The sequence below is a fragment of the Hyla sarda genome, chromosome 9 (genome assembly GCF_029499605.1).
Source record: "Hyla sarda isolate aHylSar1 chromosome 9, aHylSar1.hap1, whole genome shotgun sequence".
Classification (NCBI taxonomy): Eukaryota; Metazoa; Chordata; class Amphibia; order Anura; family Hylidae; genus Hyla; species Hyla sarda.
The window spans coordinates 12,420,748-12,435,095 of record NC_079197.1 but is presented as its reverse complement, the minus strand read 5'-3'; the positions used below and the strand labels follow the sequence as shown (position 1 = coordinate 12,435,095).

Genomic DNA, 14,348 nt, shown 5'->3' with positions numbered 1-14,348 from the left:
GAAAACATTTTTGTTTAATCAACTAGTGCCAGAAAGTTAAAAAGATTTGTAAATTACTTCTATTAAATAATCTTAATCCTTCCAGTACTTATCAGCTGCTGTTATGATCCACAGGAAGTTATTTTCTTTTTGAATTTCCTTTCTGCCTGACCACAGTGCTCTCTGCTGACACCTCTGTCCATTTCAGGAACTGTCCAGAGCAGGAGAGGTTTTCTATGGGGATTTGCTCCAACTCTGGACAGTTCCTAAAATGAACAGAGGTGTCAGCAGAGAGCACTGTGGTCAGGAAGAAAGGAAATAAATAAAAAAAAATAAGAACTTCCTGTGCATCATACAGCAACTGATAAGTACTGGAAGGATTATGATTTTTTTTGATTGAAGTAATTTACAAATCTGTTTAACTTTCTGGCAAAAGTTGATTTATAGGGGTTCTCCGCTGGCCTGCTTCTGGAGCTCCGCTCCCCAGCGTCCGGAAGTTTACTGTTCCGAACGTCTGTGTGCGGGTTTTCGTGTTCAGGGCCGCCCCTCGTGATGTCGCGCCACCTTCCCATAGACTTTCGTTGAGGGGGCAGGCGTGACGTCACGAGGGGGCGGGTGTGACGTCACGAGGGGGCAGGGGGTGAAGACGGGAAGCTCACACACAGCCGTTCGGAACAATAAACTTCCAGACGCTGGGGAGTGAAGCTCCAGAAGCAGGGCAGCAGAGAACCTCTTTAGAAAAAATGTTTTCCAGTGGAGTACCCCTTTAAGCAAAAAAGAGAGCAGAAATAACAGAGCTGGATAGAAGTAGGGGCCTGCTCCTCTGGGAAAATCAATGCCAACCCCCATTTTATCAGAAAAAAAAAAACAAAAAAAAACACGAAGACTTTCCATCCTGCAAAAAGATAAAAGAAAAACACTGGAAACATCTCCACTTTCCCTCATTCCAATGACATGAAAGTGATCTGGTGAAGGGAAGTGATGAGATACCGCGGATAAGTATGAGATCAGCTGCAATTTCCTGCCTCGCTGTCAAAAAGCCTGAATCGCCGTGAACAATGGATGCGATGCGCTACACAGATCCTGGTCGTCACTCCGCAGGACGAGGACAGGTCCGGCCCGTCACTCCGCAGGTACCCTCAGAGGCGAGGACAGGTCCAGGCCGTCACCCCCTTAACCCCGTGGTGGGGTCACCCGTTTCCAGGAGGTCTTTGAAACCAAATATTGGTGGGTCCGAGTTGGCTCCACCCAACGGGCCCTGGTTCGGTCGTGAATCGTATTGTACGCACTGACCGCCGAGGCAGTAAGGGGTTAACGGTCAGCTGCCGATCCTCCGACACAGTTACACATTCCAGAGCTGTACCTGGGACATGATATATTTATCTCTCAGGATGTTTCCTGGTAAAACGCTTAACATAAATATGGGAGCAGAACCCTGGCGAGGAAACGCTGTAACCCCTTCCTTGCTTAACGTTTTTGCAGACGGCGGCTTTGGCACGTCAGGCGAGGGCTGAGTTCACTGCTGAGAGTGGATGTTGTCTCACCGCAAGTGTTCGGGGATACATGACACCAACCAAGAGCATTCTGCAAAACTACAATTCCCAGCATGCCCGGACAGCCATTGGCTGTCCGGGCATGCTGGGAGTTGTAGTTTTGAGACAGCTGAAGAGGCACGGGTTAGACTGTTATACAGGATAGGGGATGTATTGCTCACCCCAGTAATAGTAGACAGACGCAAGCTTTTCCTAGACTACTGAACGGCGTATCCATCTAGGTAAGTAACACTGGTCTTCACCCAGCTTTTCCAGATCTAAGGCTGGGTTCACATCACGTTTTTGCCATACTGTTTTCAATCCGATTTTCTAAAAAAAAATAAAAAATAAAAACGTATGGCAAAAAAACGGATGGAATAGTATGGTAAAAAGTAAACCGTATGCGTTTTTTAAACCATATACTGTTTTTAAAAGTGCATACAGTTCCGTCCATTTTTATAAAAAAATAAAAACATACGTTTTTGAAAATTTTGTCCATTTTTAACGGGAGGGGTCTTGGGTGGGGACTTTAGCATGTGCAAAGTAAAAACCGTATACAGTTTCCCGTATGGAACCGTGTACATGTGAGTTTCCCATTGTCGGCCATGTTAAAAAAAAAAAAAACGTATGCGGCTGCAGTACGGTTTTTAAACCGGAGACAAAACCATGGTCAACCACGGTTTTGAGTACGGGAGAAAACAGTATTGCAAGTAAACCGTACGCAACCGGATGCATCCGGGTTTCAATTATTTGTCTATGTATACGGTTTTCAATACGTTTTCAATAATGAAATCGTATACGGGAAACGTACTTGAAAAACGTGGTGTGAACCCACCCTAATTCAACGGCCGAAGACTATTCTTTATCACACGCACACGGACCACCGCGACGAAGGACAGTGGCATCCCATATGTCGGCACAAATGGGACTTCAGAACGTCCTCCACCCCCCCGGCAATGGCCGGACAACGTGGACAACTCGAGAACAAAGAGAACTTGGCAAATGTTTCACCAGAAGAGAAGCAGCACAGATGGACGCACCAGAAGGCGCAGGAATCCCGACATATACTCGCTCTTAAAGCGAAGAAGAGTCCGCAGCAAAAAAAATAAAAACCCTGCAGAATACGAGGCACCCGGCAGCCTCTCGGTGATCCCTACAAACCTCAACATTTAGTTACGTCCAAACATACACGCACAATATTTACTTGGACGGCGGCTACTGTGGCTTCCGTCCGCTAGCTCTAGCGCTGGTGCCGGCGGGGATGCGGAGCTCACAGAAATCCCTTATTAGATACCAGACGTTATTAATTCCAAAGCCACAAGTGAAAGAGAAGAACCTCGCACTACGGGCGGCGGATCCTGGAAGTGATGTCCTACAACGTGACCCGGCTTATGGGCTCTAGGCACGTCTGGAGGCAAAGGGAAGAGACTCTTATAAGGCGTATTTAGGGAAGTGCACTACAAGCAGTCTAAGGCTATGCTCACGGAATGTCCGCCGGAAAATACAGGCATACATTCCGCACATTTACTTCATTCGAAGGAGCTAGGGCTTCTCAAAAATGTGTCGTCTCCATAGGTTCAATGTTTCTGCAGACAACGGAATCGGGATTTCTGCGTCAGAAACATCTGCCCCCATAATTCCACCATGTGCACGATGCGGCAGAATCCCATTGAAATCAATGAGACTCTGCTGCAGCAGACTATTCCTTTGGAATTCTGCTCGGAAATTCTACCATATGAACAAAGCCTAAGAATCCCTCCAGCTACATGTATGTTCACGGGGGCGTCTTTTTTCCCCCCTGTGTTTTTATCATGAAAAGTAGTCCTGTGATTCAAAAAAAATTCTATTAAAGGCCATCTGCGGCCAAAAACAATTTATCCCCTCCGCAGAATAGGGGATATGTGTTAGATAGCGGGGGGGGGGGGGTCCAAACGCTACGGCTCTCCCGTGCAGGAGGAGTGCCAGCCGAAGTATGACGCAGTATGCGGCCGACACACCTCCTCCATGTAGTTCTATGGGAGAGGTGGAGAGACAGCGTTTCGTGCCTCCCCATAGAACTGTATAGGGAGGGGGCAGGGAAGGGCATTAGCGCTCACACTAAGCGCTAATCCAGGGGCCCCGTGATAGGGGATAAGTTCTTTTCTGCTGCAGCTGTCCTTTAAAGAAATGGGAAGGGGGGGGGGGGGGGTACACGCCAATGGTAAACCAACATGCCATTTTTTTGGGGGGGGACACCTAGCCTCAGGGCAGTACTAAGGTGCCTGGGACAAATTAAACATAAAGGGATTACCATAACACTGTGCCTAGCTTTTTGTGAACTGGTATTTCCTGTTTGATTTTTCTTTTTTTGATTACAAATCCAATAGTTCCATTTTCCTCCCTCCCACACATCAGCCACCCCACCCATTGTAACATAAATGAGCTGCAGACCTGTGGTTTACAATCAGGGTGCCTCCAGCTGTTGCATTAGTTGCAGATTGATCTCTCTCCCACCAAGCGATCGCTCCACCCATTGAAGCAGACAGGCTCCCTGTCATCAGCTGACTAGTGATGTCAGGTCTCGGCCACATTCCAACCTGGGAAAAATCTGAGACAACAGTCATTTTGTATGCTGGTAAAAATAAATATTGGGGTCACAGAAGAATTGTGAGAACTACACTAACTTTACAGCCCCTGTAAAATTCCCGGAATACCCCTTTAAAACTGGAAGGAGACCAAATAGTATGACCCCTGACCTTTCTGACTTTCATTGCATACTAAACATAAATAGCGTAAATATCACCAGCTCCCGTGCAAAGGATACAGTAAGAAATAATTGTCCCTGTCCCAAGAGCTTACAAAACCTAAAAATATCCAACACTTAAATGTCATGAAAATAACAATTGAAAAATATCTGAACGTCTCCCAAGATGCCGACGTCTCGGGGGGGGGGGGGGGGCCCTTGGTCTGGGGACGTCTTTCTCTCTCTTTCCAGGTGCTCACATGTCGTATAATGAAGTCGCTAATGAGACGGCGACAAATAACACTTGTCGTGTTTACACACTCGACTTGAAAGACAATAGGCGACATGTTCATAGAGAGGGGGGGGGGGGAGGGCGCCATCGGCTGCGGGGAAGGTGAGCGGGGGTCTATGTGAGGGCTCACAGCTGTAAGATTAGTCACATCAATGGAGGAAACGCAATCAATACTGCGGCCAATGTCTTTTCTCAGATAACCAAAAGTACATTATAAGAATATCCCCAGTAAACATGTCCCCGCATGGGGCTAGGTGGTTCTTAAATTAGGAGTCATCATTCGTCATGGAGCTCGATAGAGGGCGTCTATTTACTTTAATGTGGACTATGGGGGCCAATGGATGCAGTATTTGGACCTGTTTATATCTAATCTTACCGAGACCGTTCATTACAGGGGTCCTTTATAAGAGGGCACAGGTCAGCCATATCCTTAAAACCACAGGCATAATATTGTCAAGGTCTCTGGCCATAAAGGCCTGGACTCCGTAAGACCTCTATAAATGTGTCCTGCGGCATCTGGCACCAACACAGCACCTAGCAGATCCTTTAAAGTAAGCAGAAACAAGGTCTAATCCAGTGTTTCCCAAGCAGGGTGCCTCCAGCTGTTGCAAAACTACAACTCCCAGCATGCCCGGACAGCCATTGGCTGTCCGGGCATGCTGGGAGTTGTAGTTTTGCAACAGCTGAGGGCACCCTGCTTGGGAAACACTGATCTAATCTGTATGGGGATTCATGGCTTTCCCCTCAAGAGAAGGATCGGACATGTTGGATTTTCACTGCCCCCCATCTTGATATCTTGGTCACGTCCGTATCCCAAGGATAGGGGATAAGTTTCAGATCGCGGGGTTCCGACCGCTGAGGCCCCCCGCGATCGCCCGGCATCGCCCGCGGGAAGGGGGCGTGTTGGCCACCGTACGAAACGTCGGCTGACACGCTGACATGCCTTCGTAAATCTCCGGCATTGCCATAGCGCTGTATAGAGGGGGGGGGGGGGGTGTCGGATGCCGCTTCAAGTGGTGGTCAATACGCCCCCTTCCTGCGGGCTGCCAGGGACCCATCGGTCAGACCCCCCGCCAACGATCTGAAACTTATCCCCTATCCTTAGGATAGGGGATAAGTTTTTTCAGGCCTGGACTACTCCTTTAATAAACAATGTCTACAGTGTGGTCGGGGGGCATTAAAAGGGGTACTCCCATGGAAACCTTTGTTTTTTTAAATCAACTGGTGCCAGAAAGTTAAACAGATTTGTAAATCCCTTCTATTAAAAAAAATCTTAATCCTTCCAGTACTTTTTAGGGGCTATATAATAAAGAGAAATCCAAAAAAGAAATGCATTTCCTCTGATGTCATGACCACAGTGCTCTCTGCTGACCTCTGCTGTCCATTTTAGGAACTGTCCAGAGCAGCGTATGGTTGCTATGGGGATTTTCTCTTGACAGTTCCTAAAATGGACAGCAGAGGTCAGCAGAGAGCACTGTGGTAAGGACATCACAGGAAATGCATTTCTTTTTTGGATTTCTCTTTAGTATACAGCCCCTAAAAAGTACTGGAAGGATTAAGATTTTTTTAATAGAAGTGATTTACAAATCTGTTTAACTTTCTGGCACCAGTTGATTTAAAAAAAAAAAAAGAAAAAAAAAGTTTTCCATGGGAGTACCCCTTTAATGGCTCCGTACCTGTCCGTGCACAGATACAATTTCAGGCGATTTGAGCTTCCAAAATCGTATCTGTGCATCGGAAGGTCAGATCGTGGTGTGAATGCAGCCTAAGAACTTTTTCAGCAGTTTGCTCTACAGCAGCTCTTCTATGCGATCGGACCAGACAGCCTTCACCCCACACACCTCAATGAGTCTTGGGTGCCCATGTCCATCTCCTTCACTAGTTCTTACTGGTAACCAGTACACACCAGGAACACCCCGTATGAACGACCGCTATGGAGATGCCCTGAACCAGCGTTCGCAATGTGGCCCTTGTTACCTTACGTGACAACTTCAAGGACGGACCGGTCACTTGCTGCCTAATATATGCCACCCCCGTCACCAGGTAATAAATGGTATTTACCCAACCTGTCAGCGTTTTTATCATTCCTGATTATTTTAGCAAAAAAAAAAAAAAACGTAAATGAGAGCACCAAGTACCATCCTCCATACGCCAACCGACCAGCCTGTTACGTAATCGTAAACATATCGCACTTATTACCAGTGAGTGAAATATTTATGACCCGGTTGGACTTCTGATGAGCAAGTAGAACAGCGTGATGAGCAGCGGAGGCCATATTCAAATTCGCGATATTTTGCGAATATATTGACGATTGTTCGTCCTATGTTCCTGACATTCGCATATTCGCTATGGTCATTCACTTTTTTTTTCCCCATGCGAAAATTCACATGGAAAATTCGCATAAAAATTTGCATGTGAAAAAAAAAAAAAAAAAACACACGAATATTCGTCACTACGAATATATAGCACTATATTCTAAATATTCGCAAAATCGCAAAGTGACGATATTCGCGATAAAAATTTGCATTACGAATATTCGTGCTCAACACTATACCACACATCGCTTACTCCTTCATGCCGCAGCAATTATTCCGCAGTGACACTCTGGGCCTGCAGGGGGAGCTCCCAAGACTGATCCCAGAAGGTGACTTCTCCCGGTCGGCCCTTCTGCGAGGCTCACATCAATAAATGTTAATGTGTAAAGAATGAATCATCTCCGCACATAATAAACCTTATCTGGCCGTCCGCACTAATGATTTACAATATTTCCCCCCCTATTCATTTCTCTGCGTCTCCCGGGGAGCGATAATGAGAAACATCAACCTACAAATGGGGTGCGTGGCCCTTTAAGTGAGGACCTGTCATGTCAGCACTGAGAAAAAGAGGCATGGCATGGTGTCATCTAATGGGCATGAGAAGCATAACCTCACTCCTCTTGACGACGGCTCAACGCCAAGTGGAAAAGCTGGGTGACTGTCATAATAGCTACCACTAAAGGCCTCATCCAGCTTTCCAACACCCTTGCATGGCAATTCTGCACAGTTATATAAGGACAGGTGGGGAAAGGTTGCATCAATATATATCCAAACAGAACCACAGATCAGATTCTGGGAAAGCTGGATGAAGAATACTGCGGGGGGGCTGCATTAGCAAGAAGTGGTGGTTTCCCCCTATTTCACATATGATGCTATAAAAGGGCCCTTTAAAAAAAACAAAAAACGAAAATACTGATTTTTTTTTATAATAAAACTATGTAAATAAGATGCAAAAGGCATAACCTTGGATTGCTGTCCTGAAATGACCTGTGCCAGTCTGCAAGGTGGATATTAAGGGCAGTGGTCTGCAAACTGTGTCCCTCCAGATGTTGCAAAACTACAACTCCCAGCGTGCCCGGACAGCCGTTGGCTGTCCGGGCACGCTGGGAGTTGTAGTTTTGAAACATCTGGAGGTCTACAGTTTGGAAACCACTGCTTTAGGGTACGAGGCTCCTGGTGAAACTGTATACCTATGACTGTCCGAGCATGATGGGAGTTGTAGTTTTGCAACAGCTGCAAGGTCACAGCTTGGGCAACAATTGCCCTAGGGCACTTTGCAACAGCTGGAAAGCAACAGCTTGGGGAAGAAGAATGGCTTATCCAGTATAAGGAAAAAAATGTCTGCTTTCGTCCAGATACAGCGCCACCCAGTCCTCAGGCTGGATAAGGTATTGCTGCTATGTTCCATTCAAGTCAATGGAGCAGAGTTGTAATACCACATTCAACATGAAGACAGGTGTGGCGCTGTTTTTTGGAAGAAAGCAGCTAAATTGTTTGAAATGCTGGACCGTCCCGCTATAAATGTGCTTCGTACCATCTCTAGAAGACATGTAACCAGCCGCCTCCTTGGCACCTTTCATTGCCACAACATTAAATATAGACGCGACTGGCCGCAATTACATATATAATGTCTCCTAGGCCTGGTTTATATATATACAACAATGTTGCATGCAGTTGATTATGCCAGATCACCCATAAGTCTGGTGCCATGCCTAATTTTAGTGAACGGGCACCTAGAATGGGGCATACCGGGTGCAACGGAGCCAGCTTTATCATCTCAATCCATCATAGGTGGACACGGTGGTATCTTGTATCTATGTTTAGTAAACATTGGCATCTTTGTTGCACCAATATCATATGAATGTTGTTACTTTGTTGCAACCATAACCTTCCTGCCCTCACCACAATGATCAGCTATGTGTGGCATCTTAAAGTGGCACAATTCGGGCAACACAAGTTGGGCATCAAAGAGAGCCAAAGAGAACAGGTTAGTACCTATGGCATTGTCACTTGCCAATGGCACACAACGAGTGTGCCTCCAGCTGTTGCATGCTGGGAGTTGTAGTTCAGCAACAGCTCCCCCCAGCATGGTTGGAGAAACACTGGTTCAGGAAGCTTGCAATCTAGTGCAGTTTGGGTGGTGTTGGCTGTCCGGGCATACTGGGAGTTGTAGTTTTGCAACAGCTGGAGGCACACTGGTTGGGTGACACTAGTTAAGGAGCTTGCAAAATAGTGCAGTTTGGGTTGTGTTGGCTGTCCGGGCATGCTGGGGGTTGTAGTGTTGCAACAGCTGGAGGCACACTGGTTGGGTGACACTAGTTAAGGAGCTTGCAAAATAGTGCAGATTGGGTGGTGTTGGCTGTCCGGACATACTGGGAGTTGTAGTGTTGCAACAGCTGGAGGAACCCTGGATGGGAAACACTGGTTTAGGAGCTTGCAAACTAGTGGAGTTTGGGTGTCCTTGGTAGTCCAGGCATGCTGGGAGTTGTAGTGTTACAACAGCTGGAGGCACACTGGTTAGGAAATATTGCAGCTCTCGAGCTGTTTCAAAACTATAACTCCCAGCATGCCCGGACAGCCAACACCCCCCAAACTGCACTAGATTGCAAGCTCCGAAACCAATGTTTCCAAAACCAGGGTGCCTTCAGCTGTTGCAACACTACAGCTCCCAGCATGCTCAAACAACCAACGGCACCAAACTGCACTAGATTGCAAGCTCCTAAACCAGCGTTTCCCATCCAGGGTGCTTCCAGCTGTTGCAAAACTACAACCCCTAGCATGCCCGGACATCCAACAACACCCAAACTGCAATAGATTGCAAGCTCCCAGTGTTACCCAGAGTGCCTCCAGCTGTTGCAAAACTACAACTCCCAGCATGCCCGGACAGCCTTTGGCTGTCTGGGCATGCTGGGAGTTGTAGTTTTACAACAGCTGGGGGCACCCTTGTTGGGGAAACACTGCCCTACAACCTATAAATTCGCCATATAACGAACAAACAATAATACTTTTCTGCAAGCCGTCCATCATCCAGCAACAACTACTAAAGCGCAAGCTCTTGGACCCAGACCCAATCTCCTTTACGATTTCGCATCCACCGCGTCCCCGGCTCGGGAAAACCACATCTGTTCTCTCCATTGTGACAAGAGCTTCTCAATCTGCTGCATCCTCCAGAACGTCCGACTCAGTGCACACAGCGTGCTCATCCAATGTGGCATCTCACCATGAAACTTCTATCCTGGAGCTGGAATAGCCATTGGCTTTTACAGGGAATTTACAATGGGAAGGGAAGAAGAAGAAGGGGGGATGGGGTGGGCCAAATAGATAAGACTCCCTAGGGAAGGAGTGTACACAATCCAGTGTCTGCCAACAGATTGCAAGCTCCTGGGGTTTCCATCGCACAGATGACACTGTTAAGAGTCACGTTACTACAGCGAGCGACTAAATGGACATAACGCCCATAACCTCCCCATATGTGGGCACCCAAACTGCACTAGATTGTAAGCTCCTGGGGTGTCCATCGCACAGATGACCCCGTTATAGTCACATGTTATTACAGTGACTAAATGGACATAACGCCCATACGTGAGCAAAGGTAGAATGTCCAGCACACAGTATCCGTAGCAATAGGGTTTATTGGCGTAAAAACAGATTCATGAAACAGAACAGAGCGTAAGCCTACGCGTTTCGGGTAAGAGGACCCTTAGTCATGGCACGTCCATACGTGAGCACCCAAACTGCACTAGATTGTAAGCTCCTGGGGTTTTTCCCCGCACAGATGACACCATTATGGTCACCTTATTACAGCAAAGGGAATAACATAGACATAGCACCCATATGTGGGACCCCCAAACTGAACTAGATTGCAAGCTCCTAAACCTAGGATACTGAGAGGGCCATGAGGTCATGGCCTCCTCACAGATTAAAATAAATAAATATTAATCATTCAGCGACAAACCCAACAAGGTGGGCTAATTCAGGAGCAGATTGTGTAGAGTGCAAGCTCTGCGGGTCACCCGCGCCTGACAATAGATAAGGCGTCCTAGGGAACAGCGCACAGTTCGGGGTCTGCTAACAGATTGCAAGCTCCTGGGGTTTCCATGGCACAGATGCCATTAATGAAATATACATTACCTCCCAATATGTAGGGCACCCAAACTGCACTAGATGGCAAGCTCCTAAACCAGTGTTTCTAAACCAGGGTGCCTCCAGCTGTTTCAAAATTACAACTCCCAGTATGCCCGCACAGCCGTGGTTAGTAACGTCATCCTCATTGACCATGTATAACCAAGGTTGTCCAATCGGCTGTCCCCAAGCTGTTGGGAAACTACAACTCCCAGCATGCCCGGACAACCGTGGATAGTAACACCATCCTCATTGACCACATATATAACCAAGGTTGTCCAATCGTCTGTCCCCCAGCTGTTTCAAAACTACAACTCCCAGCATGCCCGGACAACTGTGGATAGTAACACCGTCCTCATTGACCATATATAATCAAGGATGTCCAATCGGCAGTCCTCCAGCTGTTGCAAAACTACAACTCCCAGCATGCCCGGACAGCCATGGTTAGTAACACAGTCCTCAGTGACTAATATATATACCAAGGATGTCCAATCGGCTGTCCCCCAGCTGTTGGGAAACTACAACTCCCAGCATGCCCGGACAACCGTGGATAGTAACACCATCCTCATTGACCACATATATAACCAAGGATGTCTAATCTGCTGTCCTCCAGCTGTTTCAAAACTACAACTCCCAGCATGCCCGGACAGCCATGGTTAGTAACACAGTCCTCAGTGACTAATATACATATATATATATATACCAAGGATGTCCAATCGGCTGTCCCCCAGCTGATGGAAAACTACAACTCCCAGCATGCCCGGACAGCCTTCGGCTGTCCGGGCATGCTGGGAGTTGTAGTTTTCCAACAGCTGGAGGCACCCTGGTTGGGAAACACCTTCCCAAACATAGGAGACTATGAGTGGTCATGGCATCCTCATCCTAAAATAAACCATCATATAGCAACAAACCCAACAAGGTGCGATAGATCAACAATCCAATGGCGAAGCGGATGGAGTAGAGCGCAAGCTCTGAGGCCAAGGATGACAACAACCTGTCACATTAATATGGGGCAAAATAACTGAAGGGGGGGGGGGGGTCATTTACTGTACACAATGCAAAACATAAGGGGGGTGTAGGGTGGGGTGCAGTCAGGTGACAGGACTGGAGGGGGGGGGGTCAGAGTAGGGAAGGAAGGGGTTACACCACAACAACACCCCCAAGGGTCCATGTGCAAGATGCTGCACCCCAAATCAGGGGTCACACCCCAAAACCATGCAAGGTGAGGCAGCCTCATTGCCCAAGCTATGAGTGTGAATGGCAGGTCGCTGGGCACCCCCATAACTACAGCTCTGGGCAGGGCCCCTCCCTTCTAGGGGCCCCCGGTATGTACCCCCATATAACACAGGCTGACTACGGGCTCCGCGCTCCTACTCACCGTGCATTGTGGGGTTGTCTCTCGGAATTTTGGGGGTGGGGGGGTCCAGGGTGATAAGAGAGCAGCAGAGACCCCCGAATAGACAGCCGGACAGACAGCCGCTCCCACCAGCACCGCCGCCCGCTCACACTGAGCCGCTCCGAGCCCCAGAGACCCTTTTCTACATGGACTCTACCACTGCGAAATAGGGGGCGCCGGGCACTTCAGAACTGCGAGAACCGCGCTCGGTTACAGTGTCTATCAATCTTAAGGGACCAGGATGGTGAATGGATTTACTAAAGGATGAGATCGATTCACACTGATCGTATCGCACGTTATTATACAGCGGGAATAGTACACAACAAAAACTAGCACCCCCCCCGTATCAGGTGGTGGAGTCCATCACTTATCATATCGCTTGTTGTGAGGTGATGCTACTGGTGTGAGGAGAGACTGGTGTGATGGTGGTCGGGGTGATGGTGGTCTGGGGTGATGGTGGTCGGTGTGATGGTGGTCGGTGTGATCGGTGTGATGGTGGTCGGGGTGATGGTGGTCGGGGTGATGGTGGTCGGGGTGATGGTGGTCTGGGTGATGGTGGTCGGGGTGATGGTGGTCTGGTGTGATAGTGGTCGGGGTGATAGTGGTCGGTGTGATAGTGGTCGGTGTTATCGATAGTGGTCGGGGTGATGGTGGTCGGGGTGATGGTGGTCTGGTGTGATAGTGGTCGGGGTGATGGTGGTCTGGTGTGATAGTGGTCGGGGTGATGGTGGTCTGGTGTGATAGTGGTCGGGGTGATAGTGGTCGGTGTGATGGTGTTCGGGGTGATGGTGGTCTGGTGTGATGGTGGTCGGGGTGATAGTGGTCGGTGTGATGGTGGTCGGTGTGATGGTGATCGGGGTGATGGTGGTCGGTGTGATGGTGGTCGGGGTGATGGTGATCGGGGTGATGGTGGTCGGGGTGATGGTGATGGTGGTCGGTGTGATGGTGGTCGGGGTGATGGTGGTCGGGGTGATGGTGGTCGGGGTGATGGTGGTCGGGGTGATGGTGGTCGGGGTGATGGTGGTCGGGGTGATGGTGGTCGGGGTGATGGTGATGGTGGTCGGTGTGATGGTGGTCGGGGTGATGGTGGTCGGGGTGATGGTGATGGTGGTCGGTGTGATGGTGGTCGGGGTGATGGTGGTCGGTGTGATGGTGATGGTGATGGTGGTCGGGGTGATGGTGATGGTGGTCGGGGTGATGATGGTCGGGGTGATGGTGGTCGGGGTGATGGTGGTCGGGGTGATGGTGATCGGGGTGATGGTGGTCGGTGTTATCGATAGTGGTCGGGGTGATGGTGGTCGGGGTGATGGTGGTCGGGGTGATGGTGATCGGGGTGATGGTGGTCGGTGTTATCGATAGTGGTCGGGGTGATGGTGGTCGGGGTGATGGTGGTCGGGGTGATGGTGGTCGGTGTACAGGGATGGCAGTATTATGGTGTGTACAGGGATGGCAGTATTATGGTGTGTACAGGGATGGCAGTATTATGGTGTGTACAGGGATGGCAGTATTATGGTGTGTACAGGGATGGCAGTATTATGGTGTGTACAGGGATGGCAGTATTATAGAGGACAGTGTGTACAGGGATGGCAGTATTATAGAGGACAGTGTGTACAGGGATGGCAGTATTATGGTGTGTACAGCAGGGATGGCAGTATTATAGAGGACAGTGTGTACAGGGATGGCAGTATTATAGAGGACAGTGTGTACAGGGATGGCAGTATTATAGTGTGTACAGGGATGGCAGTATTATACAGGACAGTGTGTACAGGGATGGCAGTATTATAGAGGACAGTGTGTACAGGGATGGCAGTATTATGGTGTGTACAGGGATGGCAGTATTATAGAGGACAGTGTGTACAGGGATGGCAGTATTATAGTGGACAGTGTGTACAGGGATGGCAGTATTATAGTGTGTACAGGGATGGCGGTATTATGGTGTGAGGAGGGTCTGGTGTGATAGTGGTCGGTGTGATAGTGGTCGGTGTGATAG

The 14,348-nt window shown here is 48.6% G+C and overlaps 1 protein-coding gene across 1 annotated transcript in view; it reads right to left on the bottom strand.

Moving 5' to 3' along the window:
• PLXNA3 (plexin A3) overlaps positions 1-12,446 on the bottom strand; it is a 147,093-nt gene extending 134,647 nt beyond the window's left edge. The window contains exon 1 of the mRNA XM_056540891.1: positions 12,341-12,446. The gene's annotated coding sequence lies outside the window, so the exon portion shown is untranslated. The remainder of the gene's footprint in view (positions 1-12,340) is intronic.
• Positions 12,447-14,348: the final 1,902 nt, after the last annotated feature.